This window comes from Equus asinus, chromosome 20 (genome assembly GCF_041296235.1).
Source record: "Equus asinus isolate D_3611 breed Donkey chromosome 20, EquAss-T2T_v2, whole genome shotgun sequence".
Lineage (NCBI taxonomy): Eukaryota > Metazoa > Chordata > Mammalia > Perissodactyla > Equidae > Equus > Equus asinus.
Genome location: NC_091809.1, coordinates 92,455,440 through 92,475,239, shown reverse-complemented (window position 1 = coordinate 92,475,239; position 19,800 = coordinate 92,455,440). Strand labels below are relative to the sequence as shown.

Here is a 19,800-nt window from a genome sequence, read left to right as displayed (position 1 = left end):
GGGCCCGTCCTCTCAGCTTGGGACTGGGACGGGGCCCTCCCCTTGGCCCCTGGGGGGGCAGGCATGGAGCAGGGCCTGGGGCTCCAGCTGTGCTATTGCCAGGCAGGGGAGCTCCAGGTGGGCTCTAGGGGGGAAGAAGCTGGAGGGAAGGGGACAACCCTCATTGCCCTCCAGCTAGAGGTGGGAACAGGGTGTCCTCCCCCTGCCCCAGACCCCAAGAAGAAGAAACACAAGATAAAACCCTCTCTTCGCTGGGTTCCTGTGTTACATCCCCCCACTGAGACCCCCAGACTGCCCAGACAGGGACCCAGCTCCATGGTAGGACCCCAAATCCCAAGCCCCCTCCCATGGGAGTACCATCCTTAAACCCCTCTTCCCTTTCAGGGTGGCAGCGTGTGCTGTCTCCTCCCTGCAGCCAGGGCCTGACCGGGGGCCCGGCTTTCTACTCTGCTGGGTGAGCGAAAACAATCCTGCTGCCCTATAACTCAGCCACACAGGCTAGAGGCTTTCCTTCATTCAGTCAGCAAACCTTAATCCACTCTGTCTCAGCACCATGCTGGAAGCACCAGGCATGAGGATGAATCATGGATCGGATACAGTTGGTGCCCTTGAGGAGGAGGTAGAAAGCCAGGGAAATACATGGAGCACGTTATGGTGAGGACGAACACTTCGGGGAGACCTGGACAGGCCAGTTCCATCCAGCAGACACAGGATGACTTGTGACAGAGAGTCAGAGGCAGACAAACCGATGGACACTCAGGCAGACAGATGCATGTGCTGGCAGTCAGGAGAGATAGACACACAGTAGATGGTGCGTAGGCAGAGATAGGTAGGGACAGACAGACAGGCAAGCTGGCAGGCACTCAGGCCAGAAGACAGCCAGACCAGCAGGCGACAGGCAGACACCAGGGCATTTTCCCTCCACTGGCTCAGCTTGGCTCCCCCAGGGCAGCGAGGGATGCTGTCTTGGTCTTGGCAGCAACCACAGCACCAAGCACAGAGCCTGGAACTGAAAAGGTATCACTGAACGGTATTAAAAAGAAGGCTATATGGACAGGCTCCCAGCAGCCCACTCGCTCCTCCTTCCCTGGAGATTCTTTTTACCCTGGCCACAGCCCAGAGCCCAGGGCTGAGGGAGCCAGCACACTGCTTCAAGCCCTGCCTGCCCCTGGGCAGGGAACTGGCTGCTGGGGTCGGGAGGGGGGCGGTGGGGGGCGAGGCTGCGCTGGGCTGGGACCTCCCGTCACCCCACCCCCAGGCCTGCTCCTTCACTTTGAGGGAAGTGCGAGGATGGCTGGGCTCTTATGGGCACTTGGAGGAGGCCACGTCTTCCGGTTGTGGTTTTGTGCTCAGTGCTCCCGTCTGTGGGGAGGGATTTCTGGGGCCAAAGATCTTGGGGTAGGAGTTCTCAACTTTGGGGCACCCAACTTCGGTGAAGGAGCTGCACCCGTGTATGTGAGAGAAGAAGGGCAAAGAGACAGTGCATCAGCTCCAGTGGGTATTTTTGCATGGGTCTGACGAAACTGGGGAGCTGTCTGTATGTGACCACATGAGATTGAGCATGAGTTTGAGGGCTGGAGTCCATAATGAGGAATTTTCCTCACTCAACATGCCAAATTATTTTCCTGGATTGTAGCAGAGCCCCCAGTGCCAGACCCTCCCTGGGCCCTTAGGTCGAGGATGGCTGTGTCCACCCCAAAGGCCCCAACTCCTAACTTCAGAGTTTGCTGCAGATAAAGTTGTAACACAAGTTAATTACATGGTTATCGAGAGATAACAGAGCCACTCGAATGCAGTTTCTGGGCAATTACAATTGTTTCCAACAGAGTTACCATATTGCAGCCATGAAATAACGTGTCATTTTGCAGTAATTATGTAATTAACTTGTCTTACCACTCTAGGTTGCACAACAATTAATTCACTCACAATGAGATAGACTCAAAGTCAGGCAGCCAGGGTTTGAAAGCTCCCAAGAGCAGAGCTGGCCTTCTAAGAGGACCCCAGCACCACTTTTCCCACCCCAGACCTTGCCAGGGGGCTTCCTCAGCTCAACATGGCATGGAACCTGCCAAGTCCAGCATGGTGGCCCCACTTACTGCTGTCTCACCATCCTCACCCAGGAAATGAGGATGATCTCTTTCCTGGGGCAGCCATGGGGCCAAGATCTACACTGTGAAGTGCCATGCTTACATGAGCTAGGGTCACCATCCTGGACACCATGAAGACCTGAGTAGGAGACCCTTCACCCAGAAAGTCCCATAGCAGTCCACAGCTGCCCCCAAGAAGAGGCCACACAGGCCTCACCTCAGCGAGTGTGGAACCCATAGGAGGGAGCGGGGAGGAGAAAAGAGACCAGCTTTCTCTATAGCAGGAATAGAGGGAGGGCTGGAATGGCTCTTGGGTGCAGGAATTATGCACCTGGAGAGGATTCAAACCCTGGGGGGACCCAGGAGAAGCCTGGAAACCCCCTGCCCCACTCCACTACTATGTAGGACAAACTTGGCTAAGCATAGGGCATGAATGGTCCTGGCCTGGTTCTCCTTGGGCTGCAGCAACATAGAAGATGGGGATACAGGGGAGTCAAGGAGTGCTGAACATGAGCCATTAGAGGCTGCGGCAGCTCGAGCCTCAGCTTGGGGCAGCGGATGGTGGGGGTGTGGGGAGTGTTGTGCTGTAGCTGTGCACAAGTCCCTTCTGCCCATGGGACCCCATCTCCTCTCCCTGCCTTCTTTGGTGGCCTCGTGTCAGAGACTCCCTAACAAGGGGCTTGGGACTCGTGGAATATGGCACCTGCTTAGGCCCTGACTTCTGGGCCTGAAGCTGGAGCATGTAGTCTGTGCTTGGAAAGAAATTTGATTCCAATCTTGACCCTCCTGCAGGGCCCATCATGAAATCCCACATGGGTCTTCTCTTCTCCTGGGCCTGGTCCCAGAAACTGTGGCCCATATCATGAGACCTAGAGGAGCCCCAGGCAGAATCCATGCAAAATTCCTGCCTGGGAAATCTCATCTCTAAGTAGAAACAACTGTTTCTCCCTTAAAGCTGTCAGAGATTGTCACAGCCAGATGAACTAAATCTGGTGCTTAGTGATCCCCAGCACCACTCATCTGGGGATGCTGCCACCAAGTGAGGGTGGGTTCTGGAAAGATGCTTTTTAGCTGCAACTTTGTATCACTCTTGGTGAAAATTCCAGTGTAAGAATGCTGTCAGTCTAAGTTGATATTTAGCTACATATTACCTCTAAAGCTATAATTGCCTGAAAATGAATGAATAAAGATAGGCCGATATGAAGATGAGTTAGTCCAGAAAAATTCTTGGTCAAGCCTGGTTTATCATGATAAAATAATCAGATGAAACACACACACACATTACCTGGCCTGGGTCCAGTGCTCACATAAGAAGTTTCACATCAAACTTCTTCCACCCTGCGGTTTCTCCCTTTCACCACCTGCATGCCCTTCATGGAGCAGGGACCTCCCTTGCTAGGGCTCCTCATTCCTGGGTTAGACCCTCATGCCCTCTCGAGGGGCTCAGAGTGCACCCAGGAAGGGGAATGCAGCTGCTGCTCAGAGCATCCATCAGGGCTGCGGGGCAGAGGCCAATGGCCAGAGGTGCTTTACTAGGAAATTGTGAAACTGCTGTATAGCAGGAAGAGGAAGAGGCTGGACCAGGCCCTGGGCCAGGCCTCAGGGAGGAGGGAACTCTGCTGCTGAGAGAGAAATTAGCTTTTAAAATCTATTTCCAATGGGAAAAAAAAGACTCAGATTAAATATTTCGGACTCTCCAAAATGGTTTTTATTCTGGGGCACCATCCTTCTCCTTTACGAGAGCTGACAGAAACCCTCTCTGCTGCTGGGTTCCCCAAAACACCAGCTGCTGCCTGGGGCACCCAGGTTTGAGTCTGTACTCCCTCGATCCCCTGCATTTCTCGGGGCACACCCAGATTCCAGAGAGGAGCTGGACCAGGGGCTCCTTCCTGGGGCTGGATTTACAGACTCTTATCTCCTGCGTCTGTTCTGTGAGCAGAATGGGGAGCCCTGTGTCTTGGGGGCTGGGCTTTCCTACAGTTCTGGCAAGTTCAGTATTGCCTTCCAGAGTCTGAAGGTGCTAAGGGACTGAGGCAGCTCCCAGGCCACATTTCTTGTTCTAATGGGTCTCCCTTCTGCTCGTGGGGAATATGGGAGTTCCTCCCATATCTGAGAGCCGAGGGATCCTCAGAATGACCCAGGCTCCCTTCTCCTGCTTCCCCCTGCCCCTAATCTGCCAGCACAGATCAGGGGTCAGAGACAGCACACAGAGATAGAGAGACGAACAGGGAGACAGAGAGGGAGAGATGAGAGAGGGTATGAGAGGGAAGGAAGGGAGGAGAGAGGGAGGAAAGGGAGGAGAAAGAGGCAGAGAGGGAGAGAGATGGAAAGAGACGAGACAGAGGGCAAGAGAGAAGAGAGAGAGAATGGGCAAAGGGTCTGAGAAGAATCTTCTAACTGCAGGGAAGGCACGGGGTGAGGGGGCCGCAGTGGCAAAGGGCAGTGTGGCATGGTGTTGGCATGTGGCCCAGGAGTCTGATAACGTGGGTTCAGATCACAGCTCCTCCACTTGGCAGCTGCACAGCCTTGGGCATCTTACTTAGCCCTCATCTTACAGATGGGGGGGTTTCCTCATCTTTACAAGGGCGGTGTTGACAGTACCTGCTCCTCGGGGCTGCCCTGGGCATTAGATGAGTCGTCACAGGGACAGCACATACTCACAGCTGTGGCTGGCTCGTGGTCAACACCAGGACTGTAGCTGCTGCTGAAATATTCACTTTATACAACCAGTGCTGGGTCCACTGGTTCTGAGGTCTCCGTTCAATTCTAGGGCAGCCTCTGGACCCCTCCCACAGGAGGCCTTGGCTCCCCACAGCAGCCTCTTGCCTCACCCCAGAGGCAGTTCCTGGGCGTCGGTGTGTGCTCTCTGGAGAGGGCACTGCACCCTGGGACCAGTGGGCTTTCATAAATAAAAACATGCCTAACCCATTTAACTCTCTTAGAGAGATGCTATTTTTATCATCCCACTGCTTTGGGGACTGTTATTATCATCATCCCCATTTTACAGTTGAAGAAACTGAGGCTCAAAGAGCCATTCTAGTAAGTAACAGAATCTGAATCTGAACTCAGGCCTGGTCTGACTCCACATTCTGTGCAGATAATTCCCATGTGAAACTAACACCTAGAGGCAGCCACATGCAGTGGAAGGATCTGGGAATGCACAGGTAGATCTTACCATGATGAAGTCCCTAGACCCCCTACCTCACCCGTGTTTCTCTCTATAATCCATCCCCCAACTGAGAACTTGTCCTTGGGCGAGGAGGGCCCTTGGACACTTCTGTCCCTCATTGCACATCCTAACTGAGCCTGTCACTGGGCCTGGCCTGTGCTGGGTGAGATGAGCAATTCCAGATGACGTAGTCAGAGGCAGCGTAGGGTAGAGCAGGGGCCAACCCCAGGCAGCTCATCCAATCCCTGGGCTAGAGGGTTCTCAATGAGGCAGGCCCCAGTGCATCATCATTCATTCAGTCAGGAAGCCAGCTGTCAGTCAGTCAACGGACATGGATCAAGTGCCTGCTATGAGCCAGGCATTGTGCTGGGTGCTGAGGAATGGAGATGCCAGTGGAGAAGGCAGACAGGGTCCTCTGTGTGGAGTTTACAGTTTAGTGGGGGAGAAAGACAATAACCAAATAAAAGATCAATAACAAGCTAAAGATAGTGTAGAGTGTCTGGAAGGAGGCCTATTTTCAATAAAGCAGGAAGGAATGGCCTTTTTTTTTTTTTTTTGGTGAGGAAGACTGGCCCTGAGCTAATACCTGTTGCCAATCTTCCTCTTTTCTTTTTTTATGTTTGCTTGAGGAAGATTAGCCATGAGCTAATATCTGTGCCAGTCTTCCTCTATTTTGTATGTGGGTCACCACCACAGCTTGGCTTGATGAGTGGTATAGGTCTGTGCCTGGGATCTGAATCCATGAACCCGGGCCACCAAAGCAGAGTGCTCCAGACTTCACTACTAAGCAATTGGGCAGGCTCTGAATGAGGTTTTCTTGCCCACCCTTACATTCCATCTTATCCAATGGGCCCACTTTGGGGAAATTGAGGCCCAGAGAGGAAGTGATGGCCAGGGTACACTGAGCCAGCCTGGGTCGGGTGCCTGACATCCTGGCCTCAGCCTGGCCCAGGGCTCTGTCTCCTGCATCCTGGGACCTGCATTCCTGCCAAGGATCCTGCATGGATACAGTACGTGGAGGAGAGGAAGCGCCACTCAGTCCTGACGCCTGCTCAGTGATTCTCTCCCTTTGTTTTCCAGATTAATAAGAAATATTATTCTTTAAAATACCAAGAAATTGGGCTCGGGTTCTTGGCTACCATCATCAGTCTCCCTGCCTGATAAGGCCACTAACTTGAGACACGTTGGCTGGACCCATGGCTTCCAGGGATTCTAGCCTGATTGTTCTGGACCCTTGGAGTTACTTTCCTCCACAGAGGATGCACCAGGAAAGTAGGTTTCTCTGCAGACTCTGCATGACCAGTTTTCCAGGGAAAGAGAGGATGTGCTGTAAAAGCAAGAATTGGCGATGCCCAGAGGGCCACAGGACATTGAGGGCACTACCAGCCCTCCTTCTCCTATTCTCCAGACCTCACTGCCTTCAGCCCAGCTGGTCTGTTCCGAGGGTAGAGGAGCTTTGGGTTGAGGCTCAGCCTCAGGGCTCCTAATGGACGTTCCTGCCTCCAGCGATCCAAAGGGGATCCAAGGCAGGTGGATTTCTCCTGGCTGTGCATCACAGGGCTGAGGTGTGGGGGCTCCTCTGTGCCACTAACAACACACCCCATCGGGTGCCACCTGGAGGAAGGGGTTGTTTTGTTTGGCACGTGTGACATCTCATCCTGGGCTTTCATGCAGGGCTATGGATTTCCAGAATCCAGCCCACAGTGGAGCTCCTCACTGCTAGCCTGAGGCCACCAGGCCACCATCCAGCCCTAGCCTCTCACAGTGAAAGAGTGAGGGGGCTTTGCACAAGTTGGGTTGGGGTGGGCACTGGTTCTGTGGAACTCAGGCAACCCTGGACCTCCTTCTCCAAGTTCCCATGTGCTGGCTGCCTCTCAGCCTGGGGTCTGACTGGCCCAGGCCTGTCTTTCACCTGCTCCCCTGCACCTTCCTTCTTATTTAGGGGCTGTTTGGGAGTTAATCCCTGTGTTCATTAAGTGACCCCTCCTCCCGCCCCTCTGCTTTCATTAGAGACAAGAGAGCTAATTACCAGCCCTTCTGAGGCTCCACTACAGGCCATTTTAGAGCTGACGCAGCCCTTAAAATGATTTAAAAATCCCATTTCCCTGCAATGAAATGGGCTACCCTTCCCTCCCCATTAAGGCTAATTACTACACTCTTCCCATCTGAGGAGGGACTCTGCTCTTGTCCTCCTACCCAGCCCTGCCTCAGGCAGAGGCTCCTCACAGAAGCCTTTCCAGGCTGCTGGGAAGGGAGGCATTGGAAGCATCAAAGCCTCTTCTCCTTCCAGGAAGATGTCCCAGTGAATTCAGGAAGGCTGAGATTGGGCAGGACGGGCCCAGGCTGGCAGGATTGGACAGAAAGAAGGCGTTGAAGAGGAAGGGCAAAGGCAAAATGAGTCCTGGATGGTGGCCACCAGGCCCTCTTGGGCCTCAATACTGCAAAACTCCTCCGGCCAAGTCCAAGGTTTGAACAGGCCCGTGGCAGGGGGAACCAGGTCAGGCCTGCAGAACTCGCTGGAGCTCTCCGTGGTCCTGGAATTTCTGAGCCTGAGCCCACAATCAGAAGCACAGAGTGGAAGGGGTGGAGGAAGCTACCTCCAAGTATTATGATGTGGCCTTCACCTGGAAAACAGGAGCTCACTACCTCCATGAGCAGCTCAATTATATGAAAGGAGGTCCCTGCTCAGGCCTCTCTGACTCTGGGAAATGATGCCAACACTGCCCTTCATTGTGACCTTGTCCTCTTCCCCTCTGCCCTCTGTCTGGGACCTGCAAGGTAGAAAACCCAAACTAAAAAATCAGACTATATAAAAAAGAGTGATCTCAATTTCAGTATATATGTAAGTTTGTTTCATTTCAAAAGCATAATTTTATTTTGCAATTTAGTTGCTATATTTATTTTAAATTACATAGGGAGACGCCCTAACATTTTTTTCTTTAACTTAGAGCCTCTAACCTAGGCTCTTGACTCCATCTGGCTCTGCTCCTCTGTACTTATTGGGTGCTGTGCTACATAATCCTAGACATCCCTCCGCCTCCCACATTCTGGGGTCCCCTGAGTCCCCTCCCAAAGGACATATGGTGGTAGGCTATCACCGCATGCCCTTGTCTCAGACCCACTAGCAGTAGATGCACACCAAAGTTTAGCTCATAACCAATGGGCTAATGAATAGATAACCATAACCAATAGATCCACACCAATGTTTAGCCCTGTTGAAGTAGGAATATAAGAAAAAAGTGGCATGATCTGTCCTCTTGTGGACCCCAAGGCCTCTGCAGTGCAAGCCCTGGGCCCTCGTGAGGACAAGTAGGGTCAGACTCTACCTTCCACCACCAGCTTTGTCACTGGTGAACATTGCCACCAGCAGTGCTTTGAAGAATTAGGCATGAAGAATGAACCATGTTCCTGTCTCCCCTTCCTACACTCTACTGGTCCTGTACACCTTCCACTTTTACCTTCTAATCTTTGCAGAGAAACAGGCAAAGACTAAAAAAACTCCATACAGAGGAAAGGGCACAGATTCCAGAGTCCCACAATAGATGTAAGTTCCAGGCTCCTGACCCCATTTGGATGGTGACCAGATCCCCACTACACTTCTGGTTGCCTTTATTCCCTAGGGAAGGCTCATATTTCCACCTACCCCCCACTGCTCATCAGTAACCCTTTTTTGCAGTAAAATAATGCCCTTGGACCTGAAGAGACTTTAGAGGGAGCATAACAAAGTCCCCTTGTTCTCCACGGGCAGTTTATATTCCTGAGGTCACAGATATGTACTCTCTGGGAACATACCCACCCAACGTTGTCATTGACAACTACCATAACAGAAATGCTTCTGCTGATTAAAGCCCTGTCACCTCCACTGCTGTACTGTGTTTCATAACCTCCCTGGGAGTGCACAGGTTAATATTCCCACTTTACAGGTGAGGAAATAAAATATGTTGTAATGTAGCCAGGTGGTATGGAGGAGAGAATAAAAGTCAGCTCTTCTGCATCTTGCGACACGGTACCTCCTCTGTGGTACCTCAGATATACACCGCTAATATAAGCAATACATGGTGAGAATGAATGAACGAGTACCATGTTGTGAGAACTCTGAAGAGGGGATGGTCCATGTGGCACAAAATACCTGAGAAGAGGTAGATACTGAACTGCTTCTGGCAGAAAGAATAGCTAGAGATATGAGAGAAGGCCTTACAGGTACAGGGGGGTCTGGAATCTTGACTGGTTGAAACAGAAGAGGGGCCACTGGGAAGTGGCATGTGTTTAGAGTTGAAGTGGGGCACAGGAAATTGGAAGCTGAGCAGAAGAGTTTACGCATTTATGTGTGAGGCAATGGAGAGCTGTCATAGGTTCCTGAGCAGGGCATGGCACACCAGTCCTTTGTTTTTTAAGTCATGAGTCCCATGGACACTTTCAATATGTTCTTTCCTGCAGTCACACAGAGAACCTCACTGGGCATCATTTGTCAAAGCTCTGCGCTAATAAGAGTGGAGTGATAGCCTGCAGTGGAGCAAGAGTACTGAGGAAGAAGGCTTTTGGTGGGTCAGGTTGGGACCCAGGCTTATTCAAGCTGGGTCTAGGATTGATCTGGGAGCAGATGTAGAGAAAGGACACTTCAGGCTGAGGCAAAAGCAAGGGCAAGGGCCTCGGCGTGGGACAGTGCTCATGGAGCTCTAGGAGGAGCAGGTGGCCAGGTGTGCTTGGGGGTGGGGGTCGCTGCTAGAAGTAAGGAAGGAGGCTAGAAGTAAAGGGGTGCACTTTATGGAGATACTAAATCGTCCCTGTCTTGGGGAACAAGGCACAGATTGGGGTCAGCGGGTGCCCTTTACTTGGGAGGATTCCAAGGCCTGATAGACCAGAAGGGTTCAGCAGGTGGCAGAGTTCAGCAAAATGTGGTGACATTTTTAAATGCCACCTCTGCCGAGGGGTAGTAACACTAATTGCAAGTAGAGATGACCACTTTCTTGGCTAAAAATTGAGCATGACATGGCCTGTGGCTGGTCACTAGGCTACCATTATTGGTGCTCTTTGCGGGAGGTTCTTCAAACAGCTGAGTAGCACCAAGACAAACATAGTTTTCCATCACAAGCATGGATGAGGTCATCACAGAATTTATCAAAAGTCTAGATACTGCAATGCATCCCTGATAGCTGTCTAGAGACCTAGGTAGAAAAAATTAAGGTTGGTGTAATTCATCCCTCCCTCCCTCCTTCCATCCCCCTTTCTCTCTATCCACTGTATGTTGAGCATCTGATGCAGTGTAAGACAAAGCAGACCCAAAAGAAATGAAGCAAAGTCCCTGCCCTCGAGAACTCTCACAGGAAGGAGAGGAGTCAGGAGCCGGCCGGGGAAAAAGTCACAACTGAATGTGGTTGGAATCATGGCAGAGCTTCAGAAAGAAGGGAGAGAGGTGACTAACTCAGCCTGGGAGATGGGAAAGTTTCCGAAGAAAGGAGCTTGAACCCTCGAACAAAGGAGGATGGGCATAGTGGGCAGTGGGTGAAGGCCCAGAAATGGGAGAGAGCTGGGCTGGCATGCAAGGTGGCCCAGAGCTCCGTGTGTCTGCAACAGGAAGGCAGAAGCCCCGGAGGAGAGTGACAAGGCTGCTGGAAGGGGTTCTCAAGCTGGGCTAGGAGATGGCCTTTATGCTCGAGGCGACAGGGAAATGTCAGAGCTTTGCAAGTGGAACAAGGACATGATCAGATCTATCAGATCTGCACTCTTTGAAAGATCACTCTTTCAAAGTGATAGAAAAGGCGAATCGGAGGGAGCAGGTGCCAGGGGTGGGGACACCTGCAGTTTCAATTGCCCAGGTGAGAAATGAGTTTTGCATGACTTGCTCTTCATGAGCCCCTGCTAGGCCTTTTTATTTTTATATCCATTCAGAAAACATATACTAGAACCCTCCTGGCGATGCAGAGGTGAAATGCTCCACCCTGGCATAGCTTCCAAGGTCTGCTTTACCCCTTTGCAGAAAACCTAGCCTCCCAGATCTCCTCCCAAGGAATTATACTCACGCTCAGCTCCCAGCGCATCTTCAAGAATGGAGAATAAAATGCCTGAAGGAAAGGTGTTCACATTGGGCAAACAACTTCTTATGAGTTGAGATGGACTGTGGCCACCTCTTCAGCCCCATTACCAGGAAAGACATTTGGGGCTCAAAGAGAAACGAATTGAGAGTGGTGCCAATATCCCAAGTGACTCAGGTGGGGGCATTTTCTGTGAAGAGGATCCTGTGAAAGCAGGATCAGAAATGAGTCAAATACTTCCTTAGCACAGTAACTCCAGGTCATAGTTATTGGACGGAAATGAAAAATTGGGTTACCAGAGGAATATGCATTTCTCTGGTAAGAATCAGCTTTGTTGCAGTGGTGAGTTTCTCTTAGGCAAATCCAGGAGGAAGCAATGCATGTCTGGTTGAGAGACTGACCTAAAGCCTAAGTCTGACCATCTTCCTCTCTCTCATGGAAACAAGGGAGCTTGTCCCTGAGACACTCTCTGTGGTGAATGGTTGGCTCCCAACCTCCATTCCACAGGCAATCAGTCTAAATCAGGGGTACCTGGCACCTATTATTGGTCCAGTGTGTGTAGGTATCCAAGTTGTCATGATCAGACTAAGAACTTATATTCCATGACTGGAGGAGAGGTTTTCTTTCTTTTTGCTTATGAATAAGGAAACAGGTAGCCCTGTTTGCCACTGGAAGCATCTTATGACTACAAAGGAAATCAGCCTTAGAATGAAGGTGACACCAAGGAAGAAAGAACTGAGGAATGGGAACACCTGTGTCCTTGATGGCTTCATAAAGCTATCTGGTAGTACACATGGGGGCCTACGCTACTTCTGATGTCTTTATTCTTCAAGTCCCTTTGAGTCAGGAGTTTCTGTTATTTGAAGCTCAAAGCATTTTACTAATACATCCTCCAAAGGACTCCAAAGGTGAAGTCTTGCACCCCTTTGGTGTGGTACAAAGAAAATTGTTGGCTGCATAAAATCTCACGAAATGGTCTTCCAACTTTCTATATTCATCTGGGGTGCTTAGCTGAACCCCTCCACGGAAGAACTGGTTGCACCTCCATCCACTGGGGTTGAGCATGTGTTAGACCTGGGGAAGACAGGCAGGGTGGCATTCAGAGAAGGGGCAGGACCTTCTCCTTCACCCTCATATGGGGCTCTTGGCCTGCCTCTGAGTATCACCGCCCAGAAAGGATTTCAGACCATGGACAGATCCCCAGGCCTAAGAGTCCGAGGGCCAATTTCCTGATTTTCTTCTCAAGAGAATATCAACAGACCATGCACTTGCCTCACCTGAGGGCTGGAAAGGAGGGCCTTGCACTGCAGGTGAGGGGTACCTAGTTTCTCCATATGCATCAATGAATTCAATCTCATCCGCTGCTGCATCTTCACCCCCTCCCTGACCCTGTTGCTCGAGGAGAGGAGCCACGTACAAGCAGGTAGTAACTGAGAGTTCCACTGTGCATGGGCCAGAGCCAAGCTGAGGCCCAAGGGCAGTGCCCCAAGGGGTCAACTGGCAGGCAGGCAAAAGCTGGAAGCCACTATTCTCTCAGGCTGAGCTATCAGCTAGGATGGGCTCCTGAAAGCCAGCCATGAAGGCAGTGTGTGCCGTGCAGCCTGCCCTGGCTCCAAGGTGTGGCCTGGCTGGGGCTGTAGGAACCTCCCCTCCCTGCCTTGGGCACATGAAGGGTTTTGGATGCTCTATGCTGGTCTCTTTGATATCTAGCTTTGCCCACTGAAAAGCCCTTCGCCTCAATGCTCTGTCCCCTGTGACTCTTGCTCCATCTCCACTTTGCCTCTCCTTCTCCCTCTCTCCTTCCCTCCCTCCTAGGCTCTGTGTAGCTAACATATTTTTCCTCCAGTATATCTGAGTCACCCTGTGTAAGACAGTTGGGCTCAATGGAGAGGCTGCCACAGGGCCTTGGCTCACCCAGGGCTGAGGCTGCCTATCCCACACTCCCCTTTCTTAGAAAGGACATGAGTACATGGATGCTCACAGATGGTCCTGCCTACAGGAGAAACAGGAGCTTACCTCTGTGATCTGGGGGGCTCCCCCAGACCCCAGAATTTCCCTCAACCCATCTGCCTGGATCCCCCAATTTTACCATCATTAGTTAAGCCATTGGGAGCCCCCCTCCCCCCATGTACCAACTGATACCAAGTGTCAGGCTCGCACTTTTCTTCTGAAGCGTCCTGATTACCAGAGGAGAGGGAGTGTTGGAGGAATGTGGTCGGCCACATACACAAGACTTTGGTTAAGTCTCATGTTTTGTCTTAAAAGTCCACATGCATCTTTGTATTCTAGTTTATAATACATCTTTTCTAAAGTATGCTTTTAATTTAAACATAACATAAAAGTGTGGAAATCATAAATGTTCAGCTCAATGACTTTTCAAAATGAGCACACCTATGTCAACAGCACCCACACAAAGAAAAAGAATGCTATCAGCACCCCAAGAGCCCCAGTACCACTTCTGATCAGTACGGCCTCCCCCCAGGACTGTCCTGCCAGTCCATAATATATGCTTCTCAAAATATAGGTTTTGAATTCCTTTCTACTTAAACTGTTGCTTGAAGAAGCCCATGTTTATCCTGTGGCATTGACTCACCCCAGCACTGCACTGGGTACCCCTGACGGGGAAGCGCAGACCCCTTTCTTGCTCAGTCTTCCCAACAACTCCATGGAATGAGGACTAGCATTATTATTATTATCACTTGACAGCTAAGAAATTGATGGTCAAGTTAAAAAACTAATGTTCAGAGAGATGTGACTTGCCCAAGGCCACCAAGCCTGAGTCAGGGATGTGAGACTCTGCCAGGATGCCTGCAGCTCTGTCAGAGGTGGCATCCCCAGGGGACAGGGGTTTGCTCGCTGGAGCCTGAGTTGTTCCATCTGATGAAACGATTCCTGTTGAGAGCCTTGAAAACATCATATTAAGGAAGTAGAGGGGAAGGGGGAGGGGGTTTAAGCAATACCAACTCCCAGAACTTGGCCATGGGAATGTGGGCAGGACTCCAGGCAGCCTGACTGAGGTGGCCAGTGGGTGCCCCCTCCAGAGAACCAGGTTCCTAAGAGGGGGTCCCTTAGTTCTCGGAGCCCAGTATGACTTTTGCCTTCTCAGATCTCTGACCAAACATTCAGTGGCCCTTTCATAGGGGCAGAGGAGAACAGGGCATGGCCCTGTCCCCTTAGTGTGGCTGGGTGACCTTGGGCAGGTCTCTTCCCCTCTCTGAGCCGACTCCTCTTTATAAAATAAAAAACTGGAAGGAATTTCCCAAAAGGACCCAATATGGCTTGCGGCCCCCAGGGAAGCCAGCAGGAGGTGCTCTACTGGCACTGGAGTTTCCTGACTGGGTCAATTCCTAGAACAGGGCTCAAATGATCTGGAAGGTTAGAATCAGGTCTGTGCAGCTTCACTGGCCTCTTGGCTGGAGGCCTCTCTCTCCACCCCTAACTCCCTGAGGAAGGCTCCAGCTGTCAACTCACTGGGATCAGAGAAGGGTCCCTGGGCAGATTCTGGGGAGGATCAGGCCAAATTCTTCCAAAATTCAGAGGATTGGAGAAGATGATCTTTTTGGCTCCTTTTCAAAACAATGAGTCCGATCTTGGAGGGTAGGAGGTGTTGTGGAGGGGCGTGACCCCTTGCTAAGAATCTTATCGCTGACCAGGCTGCATTATCAGAGTATAGTGTCTCAAATGTGGCAGGCAATGGGCTCACTCTGCTCTGTCCTGACAAGGCCACCTCTGGGCTTTGGACTCAGGAATAAAGCCCAGGATGGCAGAGAGGAGTGAGACCTTGTTGGATGGTGAGCATCTGCAGCAACTGAGCTTGCTGACCCTGCAGGAGGGCAGCCTCAGGGCCACAGTTTTCCTGACTATGGAGTAGGGTGGTCAAAACTGGGGGCTCGGGGGTCTAGCAAAGTGGGGTTTGGTGTCTGGTGCTGTTACCTTCATTAGTGACCTTGCCTAGGTTGCATCACATGTCTGTGCCTCAAAATCCCACCTACCTCACAGGGATATTAGGAAGACTAAATGAGGTGATGCATGACAGGCACCTAGTGCTGTGTGTGGCACATAGTAGTTCCTCAGTTAATATTAGATACTACTATGATCATCACTCTTATTAGCTGAATGCCTGTCATGGGGAGAGGGAGACTTGAGGGAGGGTCTAGGGAGGAGCTTGCAGACTCCATATAAGGACAACTCTTCTCATTATTAAAGTTGCCTCAGTGATCGTGAGCTTCCCTTCCTGGAGGTGTTCAAACAGAAGCTGAAGGAGCCCCCACACTCCCACTCCAACTCTAAGGGCCACCTCCAGCTCTTAGCCAGAATTTTGGGGTCTCTTACACTTTTGTACCCAGTGGGGATGGCCATGACAGTCTGTCAGTCTGTCCGCTGGGACTTTATTCCAGTCCAGAGGACAGGAAATGGGCAGATGGCATGGTTGCAGCCAGTGTCTGCAGAGAAGGATGCAAGAACTCCTTCCTGACTCATCTCTGTGCTCAGAAAAGCCTTCAGAATTCCTCTTTCGGAGCACAAGCAGCAGGATAGGGCCAGGGATGAGGGCAGGAAGACGTGGCTTAATAAAAAATCCCAATAAAGTTCTGCAGCCCCTGGAGGCCAGGGGCAGGTCCTGGGCACAAACCTTCCTTAGACCCGCCCACCGGGGGCCCTGACTAATATTCCTGGAGCCTTTGCCTGCCCCTCGCTTCATTAACAATGCTGAAGGGGCTGAGAGGTCCAAGGGGGCTCCCCAATGCCGCCTGATAATATTGCTGAGCCGCCCAAGCCGGCCCCACCCCAGCACACATAACCCTCCTATTTCAGACCCTGTGCTGAAGAATGGGTTTGATTCAATCAGCCATTTGCCTGTGGGACCCTCCGGGTCAACTTATTACAGGCAGATGCCAGCTCCAGGGAGCCAGGCAGCCCTGGTGTGGAATTCTGAGCAAAGACTTATTAAAGTGCAGCAGAGAGGTGCTGCAATGGGTTTCTGTTCCTCCAAAGCAACCAGACCCAGGGTAGGCTCCAGCTAGGGGAGGCCAGGCTGGGGGCTGGGGTAGATAAGGGCAGGAACCAAGGCCAAACTCACAGAGGGTGCTGCCCTGCTGGTCAGAGCTGGTCCCCCTCCACTGGGAGCTCTGGGTGCCACAAGCTCAGGCCTTGTTCCCTCGGCCTACCCTCTACTATAACGCATAACGCTTTAAGGAGTTTGGGCTGAGTAAAGCTAAGTGTGGCTAGTTTGAAGACAGTTGGACAAAGGCCTGGTGCAGACCGCCCCGGAGTGCCTCAGCCCCCAGCTGCCCACAAAAGGAAGGGAAAGGAGTGCGGACGTTGCAGTTCAGCTTAAAAAACAAACCTGTGAAACAGAGCCAGCCCCCCTCCCTCCCCCTCGCTCCAGCATTAGCAGGAGTGGCTGAAAACATTTGTTCAGAGAGAGAGAGGGGGGAAAAAACCCTAAGTGCTTCTGCTTTCTTTTTTTTGCCAAATCATGCAGAAGATGCTGGCAGCTGCAAAGATTCAATTATGCACAATGCGAAAAATCATTTACAAAAATAATGGCGCTCGAAAAAAATGGCCTCTCCAGAAATGGCGTGGAACAATAAATCCGTTAATTAGCTAATTAATATTCAATTGGGGTCAGTGGGCTTAATAGAACCTTTCTTGGAGACCCAAGAAATTCTAAACTGCCGTGAGGCGCCTGCCCACTGCCATTATCTCAGGCGAGCAGGCCCTTATCGGGCCGCCAGCTGTCCCCGAACAATGCAGGCCCTTATCAGCTGGGGCAGCAGCCCTGGCCACTCACTCGGGCTCCCTCCGCCCAGAGGAGCACACAGCCTCTTGGTAATTGATATATGGTGCAGCATTGTCTGGGGCTGTTTGCTCTGCTGGTATTTAAGGCAGCGCGGGCCCCCTGATTGATTGCCATTGGCCAAGTTTCTGCCATCAATGACGAGCTGTCAATGAGGGACGAGCCAATGGAAGCAGCTAACACTCTTGATGCCCTGGTCATCTGGGCCAGGCTGGAGGCTCGACACGTGGCAACATGGCCCACTTGAGTTTGGCTTGAGTTTTGTAGCCCTTCTCAAGTGGGAACTTGAGCCCTCAAGCCAGCATCCCCTGCCTTGCTTTGCAGAGAGCACAGACCAGATCCTTGCTACTCTAAGTGGTCCAGGACTTGCAGCATCCATTACCTGGGAGCTTTTTAGAAACACAGATTTCTGGGCCCCACCTCAGATCTCCTGAATCTGAATCTCTGAGGATAGGGTCCAAGAATCTGTTTTATCAAGCTCTCTAGATGATTCTGATGCATGCTAAAGTCCAAGAAGCAGTTGTCAAGATTAGCGTTCCCACCTCTAGCTGTGTCTTAGAATCACTTGGGATGGGGGAGAATTAAATATACAAATTCCTGGGTTGTGCAGGGTAGAGTCACTTTCCTTCATTCACTGAAGTGTGCGCCCTGAGTTCTGGTGGGTTCAAGGCACTCTGAGAACATTAGGACCTGTCAGCAAAGAATCAGGGAAACAGACTGCCATGGTCATGGCCCACTGGGGGTCCTGTCCAGTGTGGAACAAGGCTGCACATGTCCAAGAGTGTAGATAAGCTCTGGCTATACAGGATTTGGGCTCCAGAAACCCATTGGGGAACCATTAGGTATTCAGAATGCATTTTGTACAGAAACGATTTTCCACATGGAAGGAAGCGTCCTGGGCTAGCCCCCAGATACAGTGAGACCCATAGTGAAGCAGAGTCAGCACATTTCCTTAGCAAGAAGGGCCATGGATGGGGACGGGAAGACAAGGAAGCAGAGAAAGTCACGGAAGAAGAAGAAGGATGGAGAACTTATCTTTTCTCTTCCCAGGGCTCACGACACAGAGTCAGGTCTTGGCTACTTTCTGAGTGGGGGAAGTTTCTCCAGCGTCCCGCATTCCCACTCTGCCCCATCTCCTCTCTTCACTCTGCTGGCCCATCCTCTGTCAGTGCACCCCCCCAGGCCTGCCCTGGCATGTAGGGCTCAGAGTCTCATAGTTCTGCCTTCTCTTTGCCTCCCCCAAGCCCAGACCCACATGTCCAGACTTGCAAGCACTCAGGGCAGCTTTGTGGTGTCTCCCATGTGAGAGAGTAAGCCTGAGTCACTGAGGCAGAAGGGCTGTGGGGGGACCTGGACTTGGAGCGAGCCCAGGATGAGGAAGTAAGGAGAGTCCCTCACCCTGATCACATGCACCCCACCTTCTCTCAGTGCTGTGTGGGAGTTAGCCACACATAGGAACCAGGAGACCATAGGTAGGGGCAAACACCAGGCATAACCCAGCTCAGGCTCAATGCCCTTGAACTCACGCAGCAGGGGAGGAATCTACAGATCATGGAGCTTGGCAATAGGAATTTGGGGCCATGCTCCTCTGATAGCCAGGGCCAGGTACAAGGAGGGTTGAGCATCAGCAGGCAACAGGGCTCCAGCCACCACTTTGCTGGTGGGGCAAAGCTGGTCTAAGCAAAGGGTAGCTCTAAGCATAAGAAGATGGTGTCTGAGGCAGGTGACCCAGTGGGGCCTTGAGCCCCATAACAAGTTAGGATGAAGTGATCAGCCCTGGGGCCTGAGGCAGGGACCAGATGTGATACTGAGTGAACCAGAGTGATGCCTCCTGGGCCACATTGAGGCCAACGGTGGGGTCAAGTGGCTCAGGAGAGAGGAAAAAGGAAGCCCAGGGAAGCAGCAACTGGCTAATGTGAGCAGTTCCTTTGTCTCTAATGTGACTGAGCTACAAGGGCTCAATGTGCTCCTTCTCCCAGGTCATTTCTGTCTTGAGGAACAGGGGCCCTCAGGGCCTTGACCTCTGTGGGAGGGTTAACAGGTATTTCTAGAGCTCCCAGGGTGCCTTGAGGAGGCTCAGTGACATGCTCCAACTGTGGGGGCTGTGAGTTGCCAGCACTCAGCATGGGAAGCAGCATGGTGGATGCTCTGGGTCCCAAACAAGGGATCCTTTCATCAGTGTCCTCCCTGGGGCTCTTGGTGCATGAAAAGGCTGTGGAAGAATATCAAAGGCAAGTATTCAACATCCGTCACTCTGCCAGGTCTAATAACAGCCATTCTGATGTGTTAACAAACCCTAATGATAAAAATAACCTTCTGTTAAATAAGCAAACCATTAACTTGAGAACCCACAGGTTAGCTCAGGCCCTAACCTACCAAGTGAGCAATTAGCCTCTAAAGCTGCCCAGAACACCCCAAACAGTCCCTTCCTTCGCCCATGTGTGCTCACACACATCACTTTTGCCCTCCTGGGGTTCCCTGATCCTGCTGTGGGCAAGTCTGCTCCTTTGGACAATTTGAGTTTGGCCCATCTTGTCAGATCTTGGGATTGAGGCCAAAGGTGGGCTAGAGTTTTTGGTCCCACTCCTTTGGGAGTGAACATGTGACCCCAGGTTGGGTGTGTTGCCCTGCACAAGCCAGTACAAGAGCAAGGTACCCTAATTTTCCTCTCCCAGATAAAATCTGTTCTGGTTGTTTTAGGAGGCCACTGTATGC

At 51.6% G+C, this 19,800-nt stretch overlaps 1 long non-coding RNA gene across 3 annotated transcripts in view; it reads right to left on the bottom strand.

Annotated features, from left to right (window-relative positions):
* The window catches only part of LOC106833124 (uncharacterized), a 57,633-nt gene that overhangs the window by 8,154 nt on the left and 29,679 nt on the right, over positions 1-19,800 (bottom strand). For 2 of the 3 annotated variants that reach the window (XR_011495871.1, XR_011495873.1), the window contains one exon: positions 3,621-19,297. The exons of the other annotated variant lie outside the window; for it this stretch is intronic. This is a non-coding gene — a long non-coding RNA (uncharacterized lncRNA). Of the gene's footprint in view, positions 1-3,620; positions 19,298-19,800 lie in introns of those variants that run through there. 3 annotated transcript variants of the gene reach the window in all.